Here is a 26358-nt window from a genome sequence, read left to right as displayed (position 1 = left end):
TGTTTGCAGAATGGTTTATTTATTGATTTCAGAGCCTTTTATACAGGGCTGATGATCTATGAAGGTGACTATTTTAGGTTATACAGAATTATAAGTGAATAAGGTAGTTATATATATTAGCCGCCATTTAAAACACAGCTATCACCCAAATACAGGATCCCAGTTACCACTGTGTGGGCATTGTATTTAACAGCAACCATCAATGGAGCAATATAGTTCTTTGTGTTTGTCAGTTTTCCACCATTAATAAAACTATGGGGCAGATGCTCACCTTGGTGAAAATTACAATAGCGCCATTGATCCTCAACCCTAGTATAAATTGTCATAGACCCACTGAGAGCACATCAGCTGGGGATAGGCCCCTAAATATCCATAGATAGAAACTGTTTATGCTACCAAGAAACTGTTTTAAGCCTTGTGAGAGTTGACATTGTTGCTCAGATATACATGTTCTGCATACTTGCTATTGCTCTGCATCTTTAGTACTTTATTTCTAATATACTATCATCTTTATTAACAATTCGTTACAACACAATTGTTCTTTAAAGAGCTCTCTCTCAAAAAAAACATACAAAAAAGGAAACAAGAGATTGATAGTGATTAAGAAAGATACTGTGATGAATTACATTAATTTCAAGTGAACAACCAGCAAGCTACCTCAAGTTGATAAGTTATGGGGTGATACAAGTATCTATCCCCATTTCTTTTATCTTTCTTATTTCACATACAGTGAAAACGTATGCTAGATTGTGTGTGAGACATTTGGTAAATGATGAGTAACTCGAGTTAATTCAGATCACATACCCATTCTACATGCACTTGAGCTGTGTTAGTCTCCTTAACTATTATAGATTTATACTATAGACAGTTTTGCCCCTAAAGATCATGGAGATTTAGCAAGTGCTCCTAGCTTTTAAATACTGTGAATACCATTGCCTGCAGTAATTACATACTTCATTTAAATGGAATCTCAGTTACATCGTGTCACCTTTAGACCTCATAATAAACCATGTGATTAAGAAGTCTTCACCACAAACTTGTAGTTGCACCATAAATCTTTTAGGTTTCTCCATTGAGAAAGATGGATTATGTGTGTTTGGTGTGTTGGTTTTTTTTTTGAAAGGAGATCTATCCTAGACTCTCAGACTGCTTATTAAGCTGCTGATATAGTGAACTTCTTTTAAGTTCATGGTGGGCTGCTTGCTGTTTTGATCTTGTTTTCCCTTCTGTAGTGGATCTTTAAAAACTGTGCTTTATGGATATGGACAAGCACTCAGAAATTATAGATGATCAAAGGCATTAGACTTATTAAAAATAAAGCAGCTTCAAAATGGTTAATGGGTTAAATCCACTGTTGAGATTATCTTGTTAGGTTCAGTTGTTGTTTATATAGTTAAGAAATTCCCAGATTCTATCACAACTTGACCAATACTGGAACCAAAGCTGTGGTCTCAGATACAGAATAACTTTGTACTGTACCATGGCTGGACACACACTACAGAGACCATCTACAACTGACTGGCATAACAGACCTGCAGGTAAATTTCCCATACGACCTCACTCCACCAACACTAGTGGATTCAGCATATATTCACAGCACTGCAGTTCTTGGATCTGGGCTGGCAGGGGACTGTAGACCTAGTCAAATTTCCTCCTGGAATTCCACTGCATTTGAACCCCACCACCAGAAAATTGCAGAGATGGGAAATCTGTGGCCCTTTTTGCTGATTCTTCAGTTTGAGTGAAGCTCGCTACCATGTGATGCATTGTTGAGTATGGCCTAAAATGCACACTAAGAGGCTGATTTTCAGAGGCAATGGTACCCACAACTCCAACTGATGTCAATGGGAGTGCACTCAGACTGGTTAAGGAATCACAGCTTGGAATGGGGACAATACCAGCCCCCACCCTCTCAGCCAGCACTGTGTACTGGGAGGGCTGGCAAATGGTCAGAATCAAATAAAAAATAGCGAACAGGGAAGAACTGGTAGCAAATCTGTAGGTAGAAGGAAATTTGGGTGAAAGTGATCATGAAAAAGGAAGTAGTGAGAGCAGCGGAATAAGGATAATGGACTTCAAAATAGCAGACAAACTCAGAACTTGTATGTAAGGTTCCATGGGAAGAAAATCTAAGGGCAATAGGAGATCAGGAGAACTAGCAGTTTTTCAAGGAGACAATATTAAAGGCACAACTACAAACTATCTTGATGCAAAAGATCAGAAGACTAGAAAGAAGCCAACATGGCTCCATCAGGAGATCTTTTATGACCTAAAAATCAAAAAGGAATCCCACAAAAAGTGGAAACAGACTAATTGGTAAGGAGGAGTACAAATAGCACAGGTATATTGGAACAAAATCAGAACTTGCTAAGGTACAAAATGAGTTACACCTAGCACAAGACATAAAAGGCAATAAGAAGAGGCTCCAGAAATACATTAGGAGCAAGAGAAAGATGAAGGAAAGCATAAGTCCTTTACTTAGCAGTGAAGAACTAATGAATGCTCAGGTAGTTCATGCCTATTTTCCTCCAGCCTTTGCTATAAAGGTTAATGGTGACCAGATACTCAACACAATTAATGTTACCAACAAGAGGGAAGGAACAGAAAGCAAAAAAGACACAAAACAGATTAAAGAACATTTAGACAAGTTAGATATATTCAAGTCAGTAGGTCCGGATGAATTTAATCCTATTGTACTTAAGGAACTGGTTGAAGCAATCTTGGAACCGTAAGTAATTATCTTTGAGAACTCCGGGAGTATGGGTGAGATTTCATAAGACTGGAAGAGAGCAAACATAGTGACTATCTTTAAAAAGGGGAGGAAAACCAGGTAATTATAGACCAGTCAGCCTAACTTTGACACCTAGAAAGATACTGGAACAAACTTAATAATCAATTTGTAAACACTTAGAGGATGGTCAGTTATAAGGAATAGCAAGCACAGATTTGCCAGGAACAAATCATACTAAACCAACCTAATTTCCTTCTTTGACAGGGTTGCTTACCTAGTGGATGGGGAAAGCAGTAGACAGGATATGTCTTGATTTTAGAAGGCTTTTGACACAGGGACATGTGGTCTAGATGAATTTACTATAAAAGTGAGTGCATAACTGGTTGAAAGACCATACTCAGAGTAGTTATCAATGGTTTGCTGTCAAACTGGGAGGACATATATAGTAGGGTTCCACAGGGAGCAGGCCTGGATCTAGTACAATTCAATATTTTCATTAATGACTTGGATAATGGAGTGGAGAGTATGCTTATAAAATTTGTGGATGACACCAATATGGGAGGGATTGCAAGCAATTTGGAGGACAAGATTAGAATTCAAAAACAACTTTGACAACTCAAAAGATTAGCCTGAAGTCAACAAAGATGAGTGCAAAGTACTACACTTAGGAAGGAAAGTCAAATGCACAACTAGAAAATGGAGGATAAATGATTAGGTGGTATTACTGCTGAAAAGAATCTGGATGTTATAGTGGACCACAAATTGAATAGGAGTCAACAAAGTGATGGAGTTGTCAAAAAGGATATAATCTGGGGTGTATTAACAGGAAGACAGACCCAGGAGTTAATTGTCCCACTCTACTCAGCACTGCTGAGGCCTCTGCTAGATGTGTGTCCAATTCTGGGACTCACACGATAGGAAAGATGGGAACAAATTGGAGAGAGTGCAGAGGAGAGCAACAACAATGATAAAAGATTTAGAAACCTGACTTGTAAGGAAGGGTTAAAAAAAAGTGGGCATGTTTAGTATTGTGAAAAGACAACTGATGGGGGACCGGTTAACAGCCTTTAGATATGTTAAGGGCTGTAATAAAGATGACTATGATCAATTGTTTTCCATGTCCACTGAAGGAAGAATAAGCAGTAATGGTCTTAATCTGAAGGAAGGAAGATTTTAGGTTCAATATTAGGAAAATCTTTCTAACTATATGGGTTGTTAAATGCTGGAATAGTCTTCCAAGGGAGAATGTGGAATACCCTTCATGCAGGCTTTTAAAACAGGTTGGACAAATACCTGTCAGGCCAGCCTTAGCACAAGAGGCTGGATTTGATGACTCTGAGGTCCCTTCCAGCCTTAGTTTTCTCATATGCAGCACCATGAGGGAGTGGGTAAAAAAAGTGTCCATGTGCTTGAGTAAATGGAGGAGTCAGGGTTGAATAGGTGGGGGAATGGAAAGTGAAACCTCAAAATGGGGAAAACTGCACAAGTGAGCATAGGTGCTAGAATTAGTGGTGCTGCAGCACACCCTGGCTTGAAGTGGTTTCCATCATATACAGGGTTTGCAGTTTGGTTCAATGGCTCTCACCCCTCTTTCCCCTCCTCCCCCCCCCACTATAAAAACTGTTCCAGCACCACTGCAGGTGAGAGGAGAGAAAGAGGGGGACAGTGATGGGGTAGGGAAGAAAGGAAGGAGTGAGAAACTACATTTTGGGAAGAGATACATTAAGGGGGAAGATAGAAATGAAAATATGAGGGAAGGAGAGAACACACACCACTGGGAAAGGAAGGCAAATAGGGGTGGAAGAAGAAAGGAGGAGAAATCAGACACATGAAAAGCAGCTAGAGGATAGAAGGATACCACTTATTGGTGAAAGAATGGAAGGAAAAGAAAAGAGACAGAGAATCAAAAAGAAATGAGACATACTGGCCCAAATCCTGCTCCCATTTACTCCAAATTAGCATCACTATCCTCAGTGTAACCTTGGACTGACAGTTGGATAACAGAGCAGAATTGGGTCCAGCAGGTTCATTTCATTGAATAAAAGGTTAAACCAAAACAGTAGCATAAATAAGACAAAAGACCCCTGTTGCCCTTGGGCATCCCCCTCCCTCCAAATGAATTCTTCAGCCTCCCCCTACTCCTCTTTTCCCTCATCCTGCAGGCCCCTGCCAACCAAGTCTTACGCTGAAGCAGAGAAAGACCACACTGAACATGGGATGTGCTGCTCCAAATGACCTGACAATAATAAGGCCGTATGACGCATCAGAGTCAATGCTCTCAGAGCACTCTGCATGTTCATTGAGACCATGGAGCACTGGTGGTAAGATTCATGTAATAGCAGTTAGATTCTGATTTAAGTTTGTATTAGCAGCCTGCTGTAGTACCCAAAGCACCATCTGAATGCAGGTCCTGTCGACTGTATATGACAGGCATTTTAATAGCCACCCAGAAATCTCATAGCACCATCACAGCTTGCAAAAAGGCAGCTCCCCACATACACAAAGTGTGGGGATTAAAAACTGAAATTCTTCATTCAGGTACACGATGTAGATTCCATCCTGAGGGAGAGATTATAAGTGGATCCTTTTGCATAAAAGCAGCCCTCCAATAAAAAAAAGCTTCAGGCAATTTACTAGTGCATTAATAGTTCACAGCTGGTAAAGTTTGGCAGCCGCCACTTTGGCAAGTTAAGTGTGTCAAAAGAGAGGAGTCTCCTAGTAACAGTTTAAAAAAAAAAAAGGCCAAACAAATAAGGAAAGCTTTCACTTGAAAACAGAGATCACAGTTCAGACCTCTAACGTCACCAAGCACAGCACTGTTGGCTGCATTAAAAAATGAAGTTACACTTCCCAGGGATTCAAAAAAAAAAAAGGCGGGGGGGAGGGTTAGACTTTCTATTAGTGCATTTCTCCAGCAGCGCTACTCAGCATTCATCAATCTCTAGATTTCTGCATGGCCAACATCTGTGAGCATTGCAAAGAGACCCAAGAGCTCATGCTGGTTGGACACGGCAATCAGAAGAGATATTTGGGTGTATATTTTATATTCAGTTGGAGTGTGAACCTGTCATTTTAATCTACTTCATAGTCTGCTCCTTCATTTCTCTGGATTTTATGAAACTGGCACTTTTTCCAACTGGTGAAAAAAACAGGGCTGTGTGAAAAGTGGAATGCTACTTCCTTGCCATGTTTCACCCACAACACTGATCCCCTGAATTCCCAGTTGCACCACAGAATTTGGCTCTCCGACCTCAGGAACAAGAGGATGTGAAGATGACAGTGGCAAAGAAAGGGAGCAGGAAATCAAAAGTGTTTTGGGAAGGGATATGAAAGAGATGAGAGGAGCAGTAAGAGTCTGATCATGTGTAGGAGTGAAACCAAGAGTGAATGGGAGGAAACAAGGGAGCCATGTGAACACAATATGAAGGAATATAAAGGCCCAGCAGTGACAGAGAAGTAGGTTGAGCAAAACTGTAAAGAGTTGAAGATAAGTATGGTAAATCTGAATTTCAGGGGTAAATCCCGAATCACTATGATTTCTTTGTCCAAAGGAAGGGCAGGAATTTGGTTTTGGGCAGGACCAGCGCTAGTGTTTTTAGTGCCCTAGGCGCACAGCCATTTCGCCACCCCCTGCGCTGGTCCCGCGGCTCCGGTGGACCTGCCGCAGTCGTGCCTGCGAAGGGTCCGCGGCTCCGGTGGAGCCGCCGCAGGTGTGCCTGCGGGAGATCCACCAGCGCTGCGGGACCAGAGGACCCTCCGCAGGCACGCCTGCGGCAGGTCCACCAGAGCCGCCTGCCGCCTCTCCCCTGGCAAAATGCCGCCCCTCAATAATCCTGGCACCCTAGGCAATTGCCTAGGCCGCCTAAATGGAAGCACCGGCCCTGGTTTTGGGTCTTGCAAAAAAGAGTTCTGCATCACCAGTTCTGTGCTCATATCATAGGGTACCCAGGACAGAAGATATTCTATCGTGCATGCATTCCTGCCTACCCTTCAATCAGGGGATACTGGGCTACGGCAAGCTACATCAGCTAATGCTGTCCCCATGGAAGAGTCCTTCAGCTGCTCAACAACTATGGTAAGAATTCCTTTCCCTGGCCCAGGCTGCATATTCGGTCCACGAATTTGGGCCTTAGTTAAGAAAGAGAAAGGAAAACACTGAAATGGCACACAATTACTGCTGAGTCATACTCAAAGGCTGAGTTAGCTAGATCCAGATAGAATATTAAAGGGTCTACAGTCTCTGTCTCTCAAGAACAAAGCAAACTTGTGTATGAGATAGAGTCTTAGGAACAACCATACCTGGGTGGAAAACCGAGGCTGAAGTTTCCCTTTGACGTTATCTGCGTTACAAATACCATCAAACTTCAAGGAATAAGATTGGATTGTCCTAGAAATGGGACATCCCTCATGCTTGCAACAGATTACTGTCAACGTGCAATTAGAAGAATCTATTCTTCTCAATTTTTTCTTCTAATTTGGCTCTAAAATAAAGTCCAAGTGAAAAAGATGCCTATGAATAACCTAAAATCAAAGTATGTCTGCAGGATAGTGCACGTTTTAGTCAAAGAAGGCTATTGGAGGGGTTGGGTTGGCATGGGAGGAATGATTTAGTCATTGGACCAAATCTCTAATAGTCCATTTGCAGCAGAAGAGAATTTGGCCCTTATCTGAAATTTAGGTGTTCAGATGATATGATGCAATAGGTAATAACAGAAAGATGAGACACATGGTGAATGTTACAAGAAATAAGAACAAAAGACTCAGTGCAACTGCTCTCACATAACAGACATGCATACCATATAGCAGGGATTTAACTGACCAAATAACTAGTAACCTGCTTAAAAGGGAACTCTCACACTTGAACGTTTATTTTAAAAGTTCACAGGAGTAACTTTCAGTTAGTGCTTAAGAAGAAGTTTAATCAAATTAAATTTTAAAACTCCTTAGAGCAAAGACCATCTTTTTTTGTTCTCCTTGTACACCATTTAGCACAGCGGCCCATGACTCAGGATCAGAGGAGCTACTGCAATACAAATAATAATCAACCATCATCATTCAACTACCCTACAATCTACACTGCTGGAAATCACATACCAGTCATTATTATAAATGGCTGTGTCCAGATGAGAAGTTATCAGGGAATTAAAATATAACGATCTAACTTTTATTTACATGAAGTTAAAGATATTCATTTGTTGATGCCTACATAAGGCTTCTGATGTTCCTTGTCATGCCCCCACAGCCAAATGAACATGTTTATTGTGTTTAATATGCCATATGGTGTGAAACAGTCTCCAAAAATCTGTGAGAGCCAAATAGAAGCACTGCCAACCCATCTTCCAATGAAAAACAACATGTATGTCACTTCTCTCTCTTGGTTCATTTCTCAGCATTAGCCTCTCCAGCATTTATTTTTAAGAAATCTTGTCACCATATGTATTTGGTATAATATATATATTCCCACTAACTAACTAAATTGATCAGAGAGAGAGAGAGTGTGTGTATGTGTGTGGTTTTAATCATAGCCTTCCATCATCAGAGGCAACTTTGACAACTGGAGGTATCTTGCATGGAATCCCAAGCCCATTACTGTAATGATAGGGAACTGAAGATGTGACTGGCAACGTTACCTTTTATAGATCAGGACAAGAAATCTCAGGTTTGTGGGACTCTTTTCCAAGCTCCTTTCCTCCTATCCACCCACCCTACAATTATGATGAGTAACATATGTGAGGCTTTCACACAAGTGTGATATTGATAATGAACCACAGATGTTTTAATTAATCCACTATTAAAACAGGAAATGTTTAACTCCTGGATCTTTCCTGTAAGTGGTACACTGGGAAAACACAAGCTGCAGCACCGTTCTTACATCCTGAAGTTCATTATGCTGAGACGTTTCTATTTCAAAGCCCCATTTTCAAGGTTTTAACACTCAAATGCTTCAATTTGCTTTGAGCTGAAGTATGGGACCCACTGTTCTGAGCCTGCCTGTTTACCATTTGTCTAAAATTGCTTGAGAACTATTTTGGACCGTTAAAAGAAAGACATGAAAGTACAACATGTGTGCATATTCTGCAACTGCATGCATACATATGATAACTAGCCATCTAAACAGACAGACTTCATATGGTAAGAGCTTATATTTAAAAAAAGATCCTTGTAAACAATTTATGAAGGCATCACTTCACACAATCACTGGAGAGAATCTGCCTCTTTGGTGTAACATAACAGCTGGTTCAGGGTACCCAGCAACAGTTTATGATAGGGATTGAAGGATACTATATCTGATTGAAACTACAGGAGAAAATTTAGGCAGGCAGAAAGTAATTATCAACTGGAATATGGCCAGCAGAACAGAAGTTCATATGCCTTCTCATGCAAATATTGCCATCTTTAATATCCAAAAGTTTTGGAAACCTAGTTTTGCATCTCCTCTAAAAGACAAGCACCTCCAACACCACGCTAGGGGACTGACTCATTAATGGCAAGATCACTGCCTATAGTGGTACAGCTGAAGGCTAAATAAATAAATAAAATTAAGCCTGAAAAGCAGCTACAATCCATCTATACTTTCTGCTTTAGAGAACATTTTTTAATCAGAACCCAGGGATAGTTCTTTTTATACAGAAATAGTGTATTTCTGTCCATTGGTGCAAGAGTGAAATATCCACACCTGCAATGCATAACATACCCAGTTTCTTAAAATTGATTTTGACAAAAGTCACTTCAATTCACATTGTATTGTGCTCCTGAGTCCAAGTCAGCTGATCAATTACATACTTTGAAGGGAAAGGCTATGGGTCAATGTACTGGTCAACTAAAAAAATCTGAAGTATTTAAGTGTGGGTGTTATCAGCATTGGGTTCTATAGCATTCTTCCAACCTTAACACCCCTGGAAAAGTTAAGCCTCATTCTGTGGATGCAATCTTAGCCCATTGAAGTCAATGGGAGTTTTGCTTCTGACTTCAGAGAGACCAGGATTTTAGCCTTTAAGTTTATTCATTCAGTCCAACAGTTAATTTTAGCTCATGTTTTAATCATAACAGGGCTCAATCTCTCTTTCAGAGTTCAGTTGGATCGGGGCAGAGGGGAGGTGGTGGAGGAGTCTAGTGATGAGAGAGGGGGAAGCAGCAGCTACACACAGAAAGCGAATGTTAATAAACTCCCAGCTGGCACGGAACCCTTTGCTGTGAAAAGAATCCAGCCCTGCTCAAAGAATTCAGCAATACAGGCAGGGTGGGTAACCTGAGCCCTGTTAGCTAGACAGAGAAAAGGGAACAGCAGCAAATGCTATTGAGAGCTCTTATTTTAGTTTGCAATGATTCATAGAACACCACAACCCACCAAGTCTAGTAAGCACTCAAGAATGGAGCTGGGTGAGGACAAGGAACAAACAACTGGGAAGATGGCAACAGGCCAGATAGTACATTCTGGAGCCAGGCCCTGGGTGTGGGAGGCAGCTGCTGTTGCAGCTCAGGGCAAGAGCAGCAAAGCAACAAAGACTACTCAGTTTAGATCTCTGCTCTTTCCCTGGACCAGCAACAGGAATCCTCTCCTTTCCCCTGAGCCTTCCCCCCAATAGCAGCCCCGGGGCATTAGTTTGGTGAGGAGCCCAAGCCCAGGCCTGAAGTCCAAACGAGGCCCTCTCTCTAGCAATAGGCAGCCGTTACCCATCTTTTGACTGACTCCTTTGGGAGCTGCCCAACCAGCCTGTGTCTCAGACGTGTAGAATTAAGTGATCATATTGTGCTTATGTTGCCTGCAAGAGCTCTGCTTTACGTGGTGACTGATTCCAGCCCTCAATACCACAAGTCACAGACACACAGACTTGCTGAAAGGCTAGGAGAGATCTTGACCCTAACTATCTCTTAGTATAACAGCTGTGTTTCTACTTCCTACCCACTTCCTACTCAGCCCTTTCCTATCCAATAGCTGCTAAGACTCCAGAGTCCCTGCCTCCAAGCCCCTGCCATGGGTTTCTGTTCTCTAGAGGAGGCTCCCTGCATAGCAACAGAAACTTGCCTCTGTATATTTGCTCCTTGTGTCCTGCCCCTTTTATCATTAGCAAACTTCTAGAAATAAGGCAGGATCCCTTAACACCCGATATCAACACTAAAAATTAACTGATAATAGGAATTGTGTCCCGACTCTCTAGGGGCTTTAAAAATTAGCAGAGTTGCATTGGAGGTTGGGAAAGGTAATGTTAACAACTGATAGATCTAATGGCTTCTGAAGGTCAAACAGTTTTCCTTAAAAATATACACAGTACAAAAAAGTTATTAAAAATCAATGTGTCTTGTAGAAATTATGAGTTGTAGCCAGGGAAAACCATAGGTGAGGCTGAGGGTTCCTTCATGGAAAAGACCCTATAGAATGTAACAGAAAATGGTAGTCTCTCTGTAGGATATTTTTAACCATCCTATAGAATTTAATGAAGAATTCTAGCTCTGTGGTGGATTTTCCTGAGGGTGGATTAAAAAAAATACCCTGTGGAAAGGTTATCATTCACTATTGTATTCTTTAGATCTCTTCCATATGTATTTATGTAAATTCTTTATATAGCTCATCAAATAAATTATAAAAACTGTTTCTTAGCATATAGATATTCAAAGATTGAGGGAATGGGAGTGAAAGCAGAATGTGCAGCAAAATACAACAGGGATAAATTAACAGAAAAAAAAATCTATTTAATTACTTTGGAAAAGCCAGGCCAAATTTCATACAAATTAGCCCTGGAATTTCATGTCCTTCTGAAGACCTAATCACTTCATACATTTGCAATGACTCATGCACAAATTCATAATTGTATAGGCAAATGTCTATGTCCAATTGCATGTGCATTCACCAAATTTGTGTGTGCAACCCTGTTAATCTCGCATGCAATTATGTGCTCATTTTGCACATTCAAGTGAGTGAGGTGCTGGCCTCAAAGAGAAAGCCTTCCACACTGTTACTGGTAGCTATTAATGTTAGCAGGTTTTTCTTCTGTGTCTCACAAATAAATAAAAATGCAGAGCCTAAGAGATAGGATAGCCTTACCATAGATAAGGAAAGAGAAGAGGTCATACAATGCTGCTTTACAGGGAATCCAACACAGCTGATCCAACAGATGAAATTTCACCTGTCTCCCTCTCCTTCTAGTCTTTCTATGCTTTTTTCCACATTGCTCCTCCAATGCCTGGAATATCATTTTTTATCCCAGGCATGTGTGTTCCTCAATCACATCTTCGGAGTGCTTCCTAGAAACTCACTTTTGCCAATAGCCTTCCACTACCAACCTCCATTTGTATCAAGTTACTGAAAAAAACACAAGCACTACAATACAATTCAGTTTAACAAAGAGGAGGTTAAGGAATGACTTGATTATGGTCTTTAAGTATTTACATGGGAAACATTTAATAATGGGCTTTTCAAACTAGCAAACATGATCTGATGACTGGCAGTTGAAACTAGACAATTTCAGACTAGAAATAAGGTAACATTTTTTAATAGTGAGTAATTAACCACTGGAATAATTTATCAAGGCTCACAGTGGATTCTTCAGCTTTGATAATTTTTAAATCAAGATTTTTTTTGGGGGGGGGGGGGAGAGAAACAAAGATTTGCTCTAGGAATTATTTTGGGGAAGTTCTATGGCCTGTGTTATACAGGAGGTTATGCTGGGTGATCACAATGCTACCATCTGCCCTTGGAATTTATGACTCTATGGGTTCAAAAAAGAAAAAAAAAACACATTTAAAAACACTTCAAGCCAAATTACATGACTTTGTCACACATCCTGTTTTGCCTATTGCTAAATTTATGGCTAGATCTAGCTTTTACCTCAGATATAGCTGGAAGAATTAGAAGGGGTGCTTTGCTACTTCAACCTTTTCCCTCCCCATAGTTCTCTCAGTGATTGAATCAGAATTCCTTCTGGAGCTCCTCTGACCATAGGAGAGGATGCAGCATGCCCAATGCTGTGCACCCAACAGAATTTGCTGTCTGGGCCAGGGGACAAAGTAGGACCAATGGCCTGCCCATTACCACTAACATACTCATTACTTTAAAGAAGCAGCCACCCACAGGAGTACTAGCACAGAACTTGGTTTGGGGTCCCTGATGGAATAGTTGCTTTCCTCTGATAGGAAGTACAAGATGGTGGAAGAAGGGCTGGCCACAATTTGGCTCAAGGTCTCAGAGTAGCCTGTTCCAGAACCAGAACCCAGTCCTGTATTCTAAATCACTCAAACCATGTTTCCTCCCAGAACCCAACCTCAAAGCCATGCTGATTCTCCTGGGCAGCGGGTATCATAGGTTGGGTGAAGCTGTGCCTCCCCAAACAGACAGGCATGGCCCCGCCCATGCTCCACCCCAGCCTTTCCCTGTGCTGTTTCCCGCTCAGCACAGCTCCAGTCCCCCTGAGCAGAGGCCCTGGCTCAGACTGGGGCCTCACCACCTACACTTCTGGGATTGGGGGGCCATGGCCATCCGCCCTTCCTCAGACTGTGGTTCACAAAGTACCCATGATGTCTCCTCAAGTAACTGCTCCATGACATAACATAAATGGAAGTCTCAAATCTTGTCAAACAGAAGGAGCTGTAATGAATTTTTCCCAACTGATATTATAACATAGACCTGATTTCACTGAGCACTTAGGCCAGATGTGGACTGTAAGGCATAGTAATATTAGAAGTGGTATTGTAACTCCTGGACATCAGATACAATTCTAACGAAAATGTGATGTCAGTAGAAGCATGTTAGGGACTTTCAATGACATTCCATCATAGCCATTGATCTTTTGTATACAACATATACAGTACAATTTAAAAAGAATGGTTGTGTGATTGGAAAAGTAGAAGACACCTGCATTGATATGTTGAATTACATTGGAACCCTCATGTCAGTGGAAGAGCAAGAGATTTCGCCATTAATGTGGATTACAACCCGAATTATTCAAGTGACCCAAGAACCTAAAGCAGTGTCAAGTAAAGGATTTTAATTTTTTTTTAAACTCTCGTTTCAGTGGAAGTATATGCCGTTGAAATGCAAATGGTCAATATTTTTCTGTATGGGTTTATGTGACCCCCATAGAACATACCATAAAAATATATTTTTAAATGTTAATATGCTAAATCTAAGCCACAAACTGACTGAATCAAGGGAATTTAAAATGTAATTATGTTGTATTGTTGCAAATAACTCAAAAAAACTTTGATTTTATATATATGCGCACACACACACACACACCTATATAAGACAGGCCAACACCTTTAGGCCATTGCTACAATGGCGCTTTACAGCGCTGCAACTTTCGTGCTCAGGGGTGTGAAAAATACACCCCCCTGAGCGCTGCAAGATACAGTACTGTAAAGCCTCAGTGTAAACAGTGCCGTGGCAGAGCTTTGAAGTTTCAAATGTAGCCATATCCTTAGTAGTGAAACAATTCCTGTTTGAATGCATTGGGTGGAGGGATAGTTTCAACTGAATAGGGGTTGAATAATGAATCTGCGCTGCATTGAAAACAGTTTTAAATTTGTGATCTAACACTTCACATTTTCAGAATAGAAGGCTTGGTAGGGAATTGAAGCATCAGAGTCAGCCAGCCAGCCAGCCAGCCTGCCTACGGTAAGATAGGGTGAGTTGAGCCTCTCTGTTTTAGAGATCAACCTGCTTTGTCTGTTTTTTGGTTTGAGTATGTTACTCTGAATTTTAAGAAATCAAGTAGTGTTATGTTGCAACCTTCCAGCAAGCGTATTTCATATTTTTTTAATCTTACTTCTTCGTATGCCGTGAAATAGAACAGAATATAAGATTTGGAGTAGGATTCTTGGTGCTGAATTTCCTTCTCAGTGTGGATGTCAACCTAAAAATTATTCAAGACTACTCTCTTTATATCTGTGACTTATTAGAAGCTAATCTGTTCAGTTACATTTGACAGAAGAAACCAGCATCTCAGGGGGCTTAACTATGTAAATAAGTTGTTGTCTGTAGTTATCAAAAAATAAAGACAAGCAATCACTCAAGAAATGGCTAGAGCCCAAACACATTAAAAAAAATGGTTCACGCCTGTATTTTATTTTAAGCATCTCCAAGTAACAAATTAATTTAGGAAGGGTTTTCATTTAACCAGGCAATTAGCTGCAGGCATAGGGGTTTTTTTTACCCCTCCCTCAAGTTCACAATGAAAACTGTTTGTCTTCAAGGTCCGTTTGTTATAATTACAGTGATCTGTCATTTCTTAATGTGCTCTGTCATAACTTTCTGTTTTTTTTTTAAATGGCAGACATTTCTGTTAGTCCTCTTTTTAAAAAAAGGACTTGACTTAAAGTCTAATTTAAAACAAACTTTAAATGAAATGATGTGAGAGCCCAGTTTACAGATAAGCAATCGAGGAGTTTGCTAACCAAAAGTTGAGCACATTTCTGCTTGGCTGGATCCTGGGTCATGAGAAAGGAGCTCAAGACTATTGTCCATAGAAGCTGCCTATATGATAGAGATGAAACACTTGACCTCTAAGGCAGTGGACTATGGATCTGCTCTTACAGCACTCCTGTCTTGTACATGGACCACCCTGGGAGTTGTGTTTGACTTCCACCTGAGAGAGAGTAAACCTTATAGTGATGGGAGGCCGGGGGGGGGGGGTAGACAAAGAGAGAGATTCCCATTACATGAAACTAACTGTCAGTACAGTTATTCCCTACCCCCAACACCTTCAGACATAGAACTTTTTCAAAAAGAGAAGGGAAAATTGGATGGCATATTCTCTTTCACCACAAGAATACATTAAAGACAAGAAGCCAAAGCCAGAGACTTAGTTATTTATGTGTCTGATAATACAGAGGAATGCATATGCCTGGCTCCAACCTCGCCACCCCACCAAGAAGCAAAATGATTAGCTGGTATATGCCAGGAAATGCAAAAAAAATAAAATAAATGGAAAACTCTTTGCCTGAAGTGCAGTAAATTTACCTTAAAAGGCATCACCAGAAATAAATCTTTTGTCTCTTCCCACCTTCAGTGCCAGTGATACCAGCACATATTTCCAACGTGCTATTGAGTGGTATGAGCTTGTTTTGGAGACAGAGAATGATGCATTGGCTATACACATTAGAGGAAATTTAGAGTGAGTAATAAGTCCTCTATGTAATATTTTCCTTAGAATCTAAATGCCCTTGCATCTTTAAAAATACAATTACAATTAAAAGACATTCTTTGTATGAGACAATCTAAGGGCTCCAAAATATGTTTAGCAAACAACTTTTCATTTCAGCACTGTGCAGTTTGTCTCTAATTCTGTTTTGCTTCATTTGAGGATCCCATCAATTTTATGTCACAGACACACAAATCACTCCCTAAACTGAGAAAAAGCAACCACTTAATTACAGTCTACCAAAGGGCAAAACATTTTGGAGATTGCAAGTAATCCCTCCTCTCCAAGCTTCTTAAAACTGCTGGATTTTAAACCTGTTTAGACAATATCAGAGCCTGACTAATAGTTACAAAACTGAATAACCTTCATTTGAATATTGACTCTCATACTAAGATCAGACAAGTGGCACTGCCAACAATATAATTAAAGCCACACCATGTAATCTTTCAGTACACAGCCGTTCCCAAAGCAGTTACTGTCCACATCAAGCATAGCCCTTAATACTTCACATAAAGACAAGCTTTGGCATCTTCCACTAATCAGCTGCCTTGGGGGCAAGTACGTTGTTTCAATCAAGACCATTTAGAAGCCTGAAATATTTCTTTGTACATGTAACACAGAGAAAGACCATCAGACCAATAAAGTCCCCCACCCCTCATTTATGAATGAGAAAGTAATGTGTCTAAGTAGACTAGGTAGCACAGAAGTCACAGTCAAGGTTCAGATTAAAGAATCTTTGTAATTTTTACTGTTAAACAGCTGGATTTGCTATGACTGAGGCTTTCAGTTAAACAAGCAATATTAAAATAAAACATTAAATTAATTACTTGACACACACAACCTATCCAAGCTTTTAGCAAGTTGTGATCATTAGCAGTGTCATTCAGATATCTACTTGTCTCTGAAAGCAAAATGGGATTGCATGCAAATTCATTTAACACAAAGCATGCAACAGAAGCAAAGAATCCTGTGGCACCTTATAGACTAACAGACGTTTTGGAGCATGAGCTTTCGTGGGTGAACACCCACTTCGTTGGATGCATGTAGTGGAAATTTCCAGGGGCAGGTGTATATATATGCAAGCAAGAAGCAAGCTAGAGATAACGAGGTTAGTTCAGTCAGGGAGGATGAGACCCTGTTCTAGCAGTTGAGGTGTGAAAACCAAGGGAGGAAAACTGGTTTTGTAGTTGGCAAGCCATTCACAGTCTTTGTTTAATCCTGAGCTGATGGTGTCAAATTTGCAGATGAACTGAAGCTCAGCAGTTTCTCTTTGAAGTCTGGTCTTGAAGTTTTTTTGCTGCAGGACTATATGTGATGGCCAGTGGAGTCCTGTTGGTTTCTTTCTCAGCCAAGCACTGAGGTACAACCGCATCTGCTCTAACCCCTCAGACAGAGGCCAACACCTACAAAAGTTCTCCACCAAGCATTCTCAAAACTACAATACCCGCACGAGGAAATAAGGAAACAGATCAACAGAGCCAGACATGTACCCAGAAGCCTCCTACTGCAAGACAAACCCAAGAAAGAAACCAACAGGACTCCACTGGCCATCACATATAGTCCCAGCTAAAACCCCTCCAACGCATCATCAGGGATCTACAACCCATCCTGGACAATGATCCCACACTTTCACAGGCCTTAGGTGGCAGACCAGTCCTCGCCCACAGACAGCCTGCCAACCTGAAGCATATTCTCACCAGTAACTGCACACCACCCCATAGTAACTCTAGCTCAGGAACCAATTCATGCAACAAACCTCGATGCCAACTCTGCCCTCATTTCTACACCAGCGACACTATCACAGGACCTAACCAGATCAGCCACACCATCACCGGTTCATTCACCTGCAAGTCCACCAATGTAATATATGTCATCATATGCCAGCAATGCCCCTCTGCTATGTACATCGGCCAAACTGGACAGTCTCTACGGAAAAGGATAAATGGACACAAATCAGATATTAGGAATGGCAATATACAAAAACCTGTAGGAGAGCACTTCAACCTCCCTGGCCACACTATAGCAGATCTTAAGGTGACCATCCTGCAGCAAAAAAACTTCAGGACCAGACTTCAAAGAGAAACTGCTGAGCTTCAGTTCATCTGCAAATTTGACACCATCAGCTCAGGATTAAACAAAGACTGTGAATGGCTTGCCAACTACTAAACCAGTTTCTCCTCCCTTGGTTTTCACACCTCAACTGCTAGAACAGGGCCTCATCCTCCCTGATTGAACTAACCTCGTTATCTCTAGCTTGCTTCTTTCTTGCATATATATACACACCTGCCCCTGGAAATTTCCACTACTTGCATCCAGCGAAGTGGGTATTCACTCATGAAAGCTCATGCTCCAAAATGTCTGTTAGTCTATAAGGTGCCACAGGATTCCTTGCTGCTTTTACAGATCCAGACTAACATAGCTACCCCTCTGATACTTGAAAGCATGCAATGACACCTCCCATCGCTGAAACCAAAGCCAGGTGAAGTTGATGGGATCTTTCATTCCAAGTCTTTCCATTGATTTCAGTAGGCTTTAATCAGGCACATCATGACCAGGACCTGCAGACTCTTTCAACTAGCTGTAGTCCTATTGGCCAGAAGTAAGCACTTGTGGTATTAAATACAAGGCCCTATATGAAGATATTATAAAGATTGGCCTGAGCCAAAACCCCAGATCTGAATACCCACAAACATTTTTTGGAAAGTTTGACTCGAGTTCCAAATTATGCATCTTGGAACCAATTCTCATACAAAATGAATGCTTTTAAAATGAAAAAGCAATCTCTGTATTGTGGACCATCTAAAGGCTCCAGAATTTCTTTTGCAACTTTTTATTTAAAAGCTTTTCACAGTTTGCCTCTGGCTTTTTCCCCCCCCCTTTCTTCTCATTTGAGGGTCACATTGGGTACAGGATACACAAGATCCTGGCACATTGGGCAATAATTACCATTCAGTGACATGGCAGTCAAGATGTAAGTACAATGTTATTGCACAGCTAAATACTCTTTGAAGGATAAATAAATTCAACAGTAATCCACACTCATGTGTAACTCCCATGTAGTGCTTTAGCTGCTACACTTTAAATTATCATCAACCCCAAAATGATCCTCAGTGGTTCAGTGGCAAAGCTATTTCCACTGAGACTTCATTTAACTTATTTATTTTAGCATAACATCTGCTATCCTTCCTGCATTCCAAGTCATACAGATGTAAAATTGGGACTTCTCACTAACCCTTAGATTCATCATAGACACTATTAGTTATAAATACTGTAATCATGCTGTTCTGGGGATTATCAATATAGATTTGAGCTACTACCTGACCTTAGTTAGGGCATTAGACTATATAACCCTAATCAGAGCAACCGTCTGAATAATATTCTCTTTTTTCCCCTGCCTTAGAACAATCATCATGATTATCGTGCTTAAGAAGTTTAACGAGAAGATAATAATCAGACTTTACTTTTCTCAGTTATAAACCTATTATAAAGTCTAAATTGCAAAATCTGTACATTTTCCCAGCTCATGTCCGTTTCCAAAGCAGCAGTCTCTTATGGCACCATAAATTGACAGCCCACTGTATATTTGTAGATCTCATGTGTGTTGCACTTTGCTACTGGCTAAAAAGGATAACAAACAGATTGACAGCAAGTCATTTACCATGTGACTTTTCAAATGACACGGTATAAATATATTTATATACATGGTCTCTTAGCAACTTTGTAGTCCCTTCTTCTTGGGATCAGTTTGAGCCATAAATTAATAATTACATCATTCTCACTTTTTTTTTTGGAGGGATGCAGGGAAAAGAGTAAAACAGCATGCATGTTAGATGACTAGAGGTTTGAAAATAGAAAGGTGATCAAAGATGTCCTGCCTGGCTCTGTGCAAGAAATTGTAAACTCTCCTACTCTTGCTGATTGGCAAGTTGCAATGATGCCTACAGATAATTAAAATATTGTTGAGTGCTTTGGTAGGCTATAACTTGCCAGTTTATCCTAAAGCACAGAATTGGATTTCACCCATCAACAGATGAGTCAAGCTCAAAAGCCGACAGCAGTTCTAGGGAGATGACAATACAGAAATGCTCTGCACTTTCTTATGCCTGCCAAGGAAAAATCGAATCATTATACAATGCATATAAAAGCAAGGTATAGAAGATGGGACTGAATACATGACAACAGCCACATAGACCTGGAAACCAACATGGTTTTCACACTACAACTTCAGTGCTGGTTCCAATCAAACAAGTCTGACTCTCAGTATACTGTCTTATACATCACAACGAGATCTAATTATTCACTGAAAGTGTTTAACGGCAGACTAGAACTCATATCAACTAGTAGAAACTAAACATAAAATTAGTTTTCAAATGGCACAGCATTCATCCAAAAAGATTGCCAGATAATTCTCCTAAAAAAAGCAAACCATTTTGCATAAGTACCTCACGGACAACTCCTATTTTCGTCTAAAATTAATGCAATATGGCAGCACATTGGCCAGTGCTCATTTCTCCATTGCCGATTAGATAGATGAGAAGAGAGAAGATAGATAGATCTCTCTCTATATATAAGCATAAGCAGTGTAGACCTTTTACACTAGAATGTCTCTTATTATTTTAAAAGAGACAAAATATTACTCATCAGTGCTGAGACGTCTGCTCCTTGAACCTCATTATTAAGAATATTCCATACATATCTGGAAACTAAACAAAAAATGAAGGACTGCAAAGCATCCCTGTTGTAGGCCCATTAATTTAATTGGAGTTTCCCTGGAGATGAATCTGGTCCAGATTGTTCACCTTAAGGAGGAGAGTGGAGGGAGGGGAAAAAATAATCACACAAAGGGAAAATATATCTACAGGGCCAGATCCTCTGCTGGCGTAAATCACTGTAGCTCCACTGAAGGCCTACTAGGTTCTGTGGGGTTCTCTAGATGTATTCCAGCCCAATCAGCTCCTTAAGATGGGAATGGTGATCTTACAGAAATGGCAGTGGTGGGCCTGCTAATTCCAGTTTAAGCTAGAGATCTGTAGGAAAATCTGGCCTATATCTTGCAAATATACAGCCAGACACTAGGAATCCAATTTCTTCTGTTCTTCAAGACCCCATTTCTCTATTAGGTTTGTCAGTTTATGTTATGTTCCATGCTACCACTGACTCCTCCGTTATCATTGTTCACTTCTACCCCATCCACATAGGGGGAAAATTACTGTTGCTCTAATCACCAGGACACTGTTCTGTTAGTCTTTAGTGGCCTTTTCCAGGGTTCCTTCCCACTCCTCTCAATATGGCCAGCATAACAGAAGAGAATAACAACTAGAATTCCATTTTACTTTCACACCTGCTCTTGCAGAGGGAGATTCCCTATCTTTCTTCATTATTTCTTTTTTTAAGCAATTCTTCGATATTACATTAAATTAAATCAACCTGATACTGGGTTTTAGGTACTGGTGTGAGTTACTGCATTAATTTTCCACTTCAGGATATCTTGATTCCAATAAAGGCAATAGATTATTGTTATTATTAAAGGCTTATGTGGCATTTTTCCATTCATAGATCAAAACACTTACAAAGAAGGGTGAATATTGTTATCCTGACTTGACATACTGGGAGTTTCAATAGTTTACTCAAGGTCACGTAACAAGTCAGTGAGAGAGAGCCAGGAACAGAACCCAGGCATCCTGCCTCCAGTCCAGTGTCTTGTCCTGATCATGACCATTGGGCTTCACCGCCTTACATCACAAGTGACATGATCTAAATCAGTCCCCCATACACCATGAAGACACAAACATGTTAAAGTTAGTACATAGTCTGTTTGGACAGAAGTTATCATTTTACAAAGTTTTTTAACAATTTTGCACAGAAATGATTTCAGAAGAACAGCCATACTGGCTCAGACCAATGGTCCATCTAGCTCAGTATTCTGGCTTAAAAACAGTGGCCAATGCCAGACACTTCGGAGGGAAAGAACGGAACAAGTCATCAAGTGATCCAACTCCTACCGTCCACTCACAGCTTCTTGCAAACAGAGGTTAGGGACACTCAGAGCATGGTCTCTGCCCATCCTGGATAACAGACATTGATGGACATATCCTCCAGGAACCTATCTAGTTCTTTTTTGAACCTTGTTATAGTTTTGACCTTCACAACACCCTCTAGCAAAGAGTGCCACAGGTTGTCTTTGCATTGTGTGAAGAAGTACTTCCTGTTTGTTTTCAACCTGCTGTCTATTCATTTTATTGGGTGACTCCTAGTTCTTGTGTGACGTGAAGGGGTAAACAACACCACTTCTTTATTCACTTTCTCCACACCAGTCAAGATTTTATAGACCTCTGTCATATTCCCCCTTAGGTGTCTCTTCCACACTGAAAAATCCCAGTCTCTTTAATCTCTCCTCAAATGGAAGCTGTTCCCTACCCCTAATAATTTTTCTTGCCTTTCTCGGTAACTTTTCCAATTCCAATATATATTTTTTCACATGGGGTGACCAGATCTGGAAGCAGTATTCAAGATGTGGGCATAAAATGTATTTATATAGAGGCATTATGAAATTTTCTGTCTATTGTCTATCCCTTTCCTAATGGTTCCTAACGTTCTGTTGGCTTTTTTAACTGTCACTGCACATTGAGCTGATGTTTTCAGAGAACGATTCACAATGACTCCAAGATCTCTTTCTTGAGTGACAGCTAATTTAGACCCCATCCTTTTGTATGTATAGTTGGGATTATGTTTTCCACTGTGCATTACTTTGCACTTAACATTGAATTTCATCTGCCATTTTATTGCCCAGTCACACAGTTTTGCCAGATATCTGTGTAACTCTTTGCAGTCAGCTTTAGACTTAACTCTCGAGTAATTTTGTATCATCTGCATATTTTGCCACCTCACTGTTTACTCCTTTTTCTGGATTTATGAATATATTGAACAGCACTGCTCCCAGCATACCCCAGTGGGGGGCTCCATTATTATTTTTCTCCATTTGGAGAGTTGTCCATTTATACCCTTTATTTCCTGTCTTTTAATGTCACTGATCCATGAGAAGAACTTTTCTTATCCCACGAATGCTTACTTTGCTTAAGAGCCTTTGGTGAGGGACCTTGTCTAGTAACGGTTTAGAAAATTTTTTGGCTACTACTACTGAAAAGTCATATGCCTTCTTTAAAAGATGGATACCATGATCCATGGAATGCTGATAGTGCCATAGAAAGCACATAAGGAGTAGTCATAAGGTGTCAAAAAAAAAAAAAAAACACATTTGGATGCTCAGATTTCTGATTTTTAAGAGCCAAAGGCCACTTCAAGCACACAGTTGCCAATGTGAGCAGCCAAATGTAGAATGTGGACGTCTTATCATTACTTCTGTATTTTACAGTTATGCTCCAAATACGTTAAACTGTATAAAATAAGCTAAAGATTAAAATCCACTTAAGTGCTTTTGATTTTTTGTTGTTTGTTTGTTTACAGAGTTGTAGTTTGAAACATTTTCTCAAACACACAGAATTATTTAGGACCAGTATGGAATCAATCATCCATGCATGCAAAGGAAAAAAAGCTTTCTATAAACAGAAAGTTGGTGGACTTTTTTCCAGCGTTGATTGTTCAAGAGATGTTTTAAGATATTCCATGGAAAAGCCATTGTTGCCAGACCACTCCCTCAGTCTGGCACTCCTCCGAGGCAGCTGCAGTTCCTGAAAATAATGGAAAATGCTAGTGTCCTCCTACTTATGGCTATTTATTTTTTTTAATCCATGAAAGTGTCTTTTTCTTTGCCAAGTTTTTCAAACAGGATCAGTTTTAATGGTGTCTGAGTCTGATCACAATTACACCAGTGCAAAGCAGGAGTAACCCCAGTAACATTACATAGGGGTCTAATTAGTATAAGTGACATCAGAATCAGGCCCCTTTAATGATTCATCTTTTATAAACCATGGTGATGAGATGAAAGAATTATCGAGAGTATAAAAACAATGGTGCTTTGTTTAAAAAGCACCAACATTCCAATAGGTAAAACTATTTCGTTTTTGTCTTTGAAATTCTGTAGTATCATGTAGTCCAGATACACAATTTACAACAGTTACAGTTTCAGGCTGACCTGTTAACTGTATGAAGTGGAACATAAAAAGTACTGGTGCTGTGTAATTTCCCCCCTGCTTATTAAAAAGGATATCACTTTCCTCAAAGGCACAGTAGGAAAATGAGAATTTCTCTTTAAATCTTTAAGCCTTGCCCAATGCACCAACTTTGAATTAATTATGTATCACTCACCATTATACATACCATTTCTCATTAAAGCTACACATTTTTTAATCTAAGTTGCCGCATGACAAATGTTAAGACCCTTTCCTACACAGACATAAAACAACTTGTGTCTCAGATTCACATTGTTGTTTTTCTAATACCCAGGCAACTCTCTGCTATTCAATAATTATCTCCCCCATCAGCATTTAACTAAAAGTGACAAAAAAATATACTTCTTAGTAAACATCAGAGCTGAGAAAATGACTTGAAATGAATCATTTATTGGGCTTTGCCAAGGATTTTTCTATTCGCAAGCAGATTGCTAAATTTTTAGATGTAAATTATTCATGCATTTCTGTGAATGCTTCCTCTGACTTGAATAACTGAAATTTGGTTGTGAATATTGAAATTTAAACATTGGCTCTGTCAGTTATATGGGGTTTTGGTTCTGCTCCTGACTGGATACAGTTGGCAACCTAGAGTGCATTTCAAATGTTACTAGCAAGTATAAAATTCACTTTCAGGCCAGATCCACACTAGAACATTTTACATGGGACATGATTTTTTTTTATGATGACATCTTCATGTGGCAAAAGCCCTAGCATAGACAATTTAAATCAGCATAAAATGTTTTTGCTGATATACCTTATTTTCCTCAGGGAGTCAGTATAAGCTATATTGACAGAAAGCACTGTTATTGCTGGTATACCCTGCATATATATGGACAAAATTCTCCTAATGTAACTACATTGATATAGGCCTCAGTGAATGTTTGAGCTCAACAGCTTAAAATATCCTAGTCACACTAGAAAAGACCAACCACTCAAAATGCACAAAATAGAAAAACAATAGTCTGACATTCTTTTTCAATGAAACTGAACAGTCTTGGAAAACCTGCCCACTATTTATGCAGCTGCAAGAAACGTTTCTAATGAAAGCTAAACTTCTGCCGATTGAACAAAGCAACTGATTTCAAATGCAACCTTTATGGGAACTGAATAATGTTCAGGTTTAGAAGATTACAAGAAGATTAATTTTGTCACACAAGGAAAGGTGAAAAAAATTCACCAGGCAAGAGAGATTGGGTTTTCTAATCCTCAGTCTGTAAGTTATTCTCAGCAGAAATGTAATTAAGATTGTAGCTACAAAGAGAACCTCAACCATTCTCTACCCACCAAGAGAGGTGTTCAAGTTAAAGACGTGGAGGCAATTACCACAATTCATTATTAAAGTTGGTGCAAAGTTCAGCTAATTTAAGGTGGTCTTTTTTAGTGTTGTTGTTTGGTCCCAGTTCTCATGGAGTCTCCTTGGTTTTATTGCGTGCGTCACAGGTTCACCTGAAAAAGTGGAATTCAATCAAACCAAACAGCTACAACCTCAAGTGACAAACTCCTGGGTGCCATCCAAATCTCGGCCCAGGTTCCCTTCAAATATCTGTGAAGCTTTCTGAGAACCTAGATCCTGTAGCAGATTTGTGAGAAACCTCACCTGGCATGGTCTAATTTTAGATACTTTCACACCTAATGTGGCAATTCAGTGTGTTTCGGAAGTTAGATTCTCCTTTCAGCTGTATCAGTACAATATGACTTCACTTTCATAGGGCATCAGAAGTGTCTGAATGAGTGAGATCTAGACCAAGAAGTTCTTCAATATTTCAGCTCAACATTCTCTCAGACTTACAATAATGTACCTCTCCCAGAATTTTTCAGGACACTATTGGGCTGAGCTTTCTTGGAAAAAAGACTTATGGAGATGGAATTGCCTGACTCTAGCCATAATGCATTTTGCATTAGGAATCCCGACTTCGCTTCACAAGGTTAAATAATGCTTCTAAACCAGCGAAACCACATTTCTTGCTGTAAGTAACACATCCCTCTTTAATCAAAGCAATAAGCTCTGCCAGTAACGGAAAAGGTGCTCAACTGAAAACTTCCAAATAAAAAAAAGCACCATCACATGAAATACAGGCTCTAGATTGTTTATTTCTCGAATTAAGGTTTTGTAACTAATACATGTTTGCTAACTACAATGGCACAGAGATAAAATGCTGTCAGAGATGCATCAGTTTAATCCTCAGATTTATCTAAAACTACATTAGTGTATGTTGCTATGGAAGACATTTATTGATTTATACGAAAAAAAATAAAGAATCCCCTGCTATTAACTGCTTCACTGCTGACACCGGGCACAATCCTGCCCTGGTCAGAACAAAGGAGAGCAGAGATATCTTCATGAATCCCCTCCAGGAATCCT

The 26358-nt window shown here is 40.0% G+C and overlaps 1 protein-coding gene across 1 annotated transcript in view; it reads right to left on the bottom strand.

Annotated features, from left to right (window-relative positions):
• Positions 1-26358, bottom strand: part of CDH13 (cadherin 13) — a 749109-nt gene that overhangs the window by 510199 nt on the left and 212552 nt on the right. The gene's annotated exons all lie outside the window — the stretch shown is intronic.

The sequence above is a fragment of the Gopherus evgoodei genome, chromosome 12 (genome assembly GCF_007399415.2).
Source record: "Gopherus evgoodei ecotype Sinaloan lineage chromosome 12, rGopEvg1_v1.p, whole genome shotgun sequence".
Lineage (NCBI taxonomy): Eukaryota > Metazoa > Chordata > Testudines > Testudinidae > Gopherus > Gopherus evgoodei.
The sequence above is the reverse complement of the archived record's forward strand: the minus strand, read 5'-3'. Positions and strand labels throughout refer to the sequence as shown.